Raw genomic sequence first — 3,810 nt, 5'->3', positions numbered from 1 at the left:
TAGTGATATTATTGTTCCCATCTTATGGACAATGAATGGGAAATTCAAGCACAAACAACTTATTTAAAGTCATATATTTAATAGGCAGTGGGTCTACATTTCATATCTAGGCAGTCTCATTCCAGCTCCAAAGCTCTTAAACACTTTGCTACACCTTCTCTCCAAAACCCACCTATATTGGATGTCTACTAGGATCAGCCCAAGGGTTGCCAAAGACCAGCCAGTCCCCACCACCGCAGTGAAGGATACCTCTGAACCAATTCATCACATCCTAGACATTCATCACCAGCAAAGTAACTCTGGCAAATTCTGGACTGGTTTGAATTGGGTAAGTTCTGACACTTTCATATATACAGACTAATTGGTGATATGGCCGTGTTTTTTATCTTCTCACTGTAATCATTGTTTAGAATGTTTCAGATGATAGACTAGTTTTCTTAATTTTTAAAGAAAGACTTAACAGTTGTTAATCACACCAAGTTTTATCACTTCACTGATGACCACTCTGCTCAAAGTCACTAGATGCTGCCATTTTAATTCATCTATTAATCCAATGAATATTGAGAACTACAGTGTGCTAAGCCCTATGCTAGGCACTTGAGGTACTTGAGAATGGGCCCTGTTCTCTTAGAGCTTGCAATGTGCTGGTAATGGCTGCCTTAGTGGACGAGGGATCCTCACTTTGACATTCAAGGTACACAAGGAAACACTGCTGACTGTCATCTCCTAAGAGAGAAGATCCAAGGAAGTTTCTGTTTGAGAAGGGAATTGTCTTTGGATGCTTCTCTCTCCTTGAATTGGACTGCCAAGCACTATCACAGCACAGCACCTGAGCTGGTGCTTCACTCTCCATGGAGAAAACAGAAATCTAAAAGAGCTGCATGTCATTGATTAGGCTAATTTCATTGTCCCATCTGTCTTCATGGCTCAAGATCCTCAGTTGGAGTTCCAGAAGCCTTCAGAACTTAAGACCAAATATTGGGTCTCACCAAGAGCTTACTGGCTGATTTAGCAGAAATTTAAAAGGGTGGCTGCATGCCAAAGCGCTCTGTGGAGCTCAGAATCACAAAATTCTTTCCCATGGAGTTTAAAGTTTAACTTCAACAAAGCTGTCTTAAACCAAATGAGGAATTTATAAGAAGAAAAACTGAACTGTGAAAGGGAGGACTGTGGTAGTGTGGAAGAGTATGAGCTTGGAATTAGATGGACCTGGAATAAGGAGAGGAAAGTAATTAGAGGTATAGGCTCTAGAGTTGGAAATGCCTTGTTTCTGTTATCTTAATAGCTGTGTGACTTATAAGATGTTACTGAACCATCCTGTGCCTCAATTTCTGGAACTGAAACATGGGGATATTAACATTAACAACTTCATTTAGTTGCTGGGAGGACATAGTGAATCTAATTTAGATCCACTTGAAATGTACTAGGGGAGAAAAAAAAGAGATGCTGTTCCAGGATCATGCTGGGCAATGCAAGTGGAGAGGGTGCTACAAGCAGGGGAAAGCCACGTTTCTTGAGTGTCTGGTATGTATTATGTTCTTTGCTGTCTGCCGAGGAAAGAGGAGATACAGGGAAAAAAATATTAATTGAGCATCTGAGTGCCAGGCACCTTCTACACATTATTTAATTAAATCTTCACAACTTCTTTAATACATGGTAACTTACATGCTCTGCAGTTTGCAGATGAGGAAACAGAGACTCCAAAAGTTTATACAGAAAATATAGGACAGAGCTAAAACTCAAATGCCTGACTTATTCCTAAAATCCATACTCTGCCCACTCTTCAAAAGATGAACAAATCTAAGTCTTTCTTCCAAGGAGCTCACAGTCTAGTACAGTAAAAAACAAACAAAGAAACAACAACAAAAAAACCCCACTATGATTATGTAGATGGTGTGAATTTCATGGTTACAGACTCTACCAAGTAAATGGACTTAATTTCCTTATAACTGAATTTACCTCAGTTCATAAATCTCAAATTCTACCAATGGGAGAAATTTTAATTTTACCTACTTAAGATAACAAAGTCACTTCCACCATTTTTTTCCCCTCAAGTGTTTTGGATAAATATTCAGTCAGTTTAGGATATTTTCCTCTCCCTTAACTGAAAGTAGGTCTAAATGTCAAGCACTCAAATGGTTCCTGGTATTTTTTTGTCTACGGCTCTTCCCTGATCTTGCTCACCATTGCTGAGGAGGAATCATCCACCACTGTACCCACTGCTCCTCTGCTGATGCGCATACTCCCATCATGGTCCAAGCCCCGTCCTTCTTTCATGACAAGTCTCCTTCATGACACTCACATGAATGCCCTTTTCTCATTAGGCTTTTCAACATATTGCAGTTCTTCGGGAAAATACTGGATTCATTACATAAGATAGTTGATGATTGGGAGTATAAACGATCAGCCCCTAAGGTGTGACTCTGGGCTTCACTTGAAAAACAGACAACTCTCCAGATGCCTACATCAAAGAGTCATTTTACTGTCCTGTCACATTTAATGAATGGCATGAAAGTTCCCTCTTACATCTTGGTTTCCCCCACAGAGATAAAGAGTCTTCAAGTTAAGGACTGTCCAGCTAGGCTGTCTGAACATCAAGCAAGCCCTTCCAATTTAGGATCTCAGCCCTTGCCATGACTCTCAGCATATCCAAACCCTCCACATGGTGACCTCAGGTGCAAAACCTAGCTCTGAGGACGTTTTCTCAACTCTCTGACCCTTATTTTCCCCATGTGTAAAATGGGTATAATAATACCTATCATATACAGCTGTTTAAGAAGAAGATGACTTAAGACGCCCAGTTGTTAATAGGGACCAGATAAACATTATTTCCTTCCCTTTTCCCTGAATATTCTACCTGGTCTTTGCTTAGAGTTCAAGCATAGTCGCTCATGCTAACTCTCAGATACCATTCCTCCCAGAGTCACAATTCACAGGAGAAAAACCAGCCAGAAATGAATCTTCTGGGCTTCAGGATTTAGTGAATTTGATTCAAAGTGCAGTAGTTTGGAAGCATTCACATCAAAACCAGCTTGTAGCTAGATCTCATCCAGATTTAGATTTAACACCAATGTTTGGGAAAATCTGTATCCTTCATAGGTAAGATAGTTTGTCGTGATATTGTCCCTTGGGTTTTAGTAAAAGAAGTCCAAATCAGAAAAGAAGAAGTAAAGCTGTCACTGTTTGCAGATGACAGGATACTATACATAGAGAATCCCAAAGATGCTACCTGAAAACTACTAGAGCTAATCAATGATTTTGGTAAAGTAGCAGGAGACAAAATTAATGCAGAGAAATCTCTTGCATTCCTATAAACTAATGATGAAAAATCTGGAAGAGAAATTAAGGAAACACTCCCATTTACCACTATAACAAAAAATAAAATATCTAGGAGTAAACCTACCTAAGGAGACAAAAGACCTGTATGCAGAAAACTATAAGACACTGCTGACAGAAATTAAAGATGATACAAACAGATGGAGAGATATACCATGTTCTTGGATTGGAATAATCAACATTGTGAAAATGACTATACTACCCAAAGCAATCTACAGATTCAATGCAATCCCTATCAAACTATCAATGGCATTTTTCACAGAACTAGAACAAAAAATTTCACACTTTGCATGGAAACACAAAAGACCCCGAATAGTGAAAGCAATCTTGAGAAAGAAAAATGGAGCTGGAAGAATCAGGCTCCTGGACTTCAGACTATAAAAGTTACAGTAATCAAGACAGTATGGTACTGGCACAAAAACCAAAATATAGATCAATGGAACAGGAGAGAAAGCCCAGAGAGAAACCCACACA

The sequence above is a fragment of the Physeter macrocephalus genome, chromosome 4 (assembly GCF_002837175.3).
Source record: "Physeter macrocephalus isolate SW-GA chromosome 4, ASM283717v5, whole genome shotgun sequence".
NCBI classification, from domain to species: Eukaryota; Metazoa; Chordata; class Mammalia; order Artiodactyla; family Physeteridae; genus Physeter; species Physeter macrocephalus.
The sequence above is the reverse complement of the archived record's forward strand: the minus strand, read 5'-3'. Positions refer to the sequence as shown.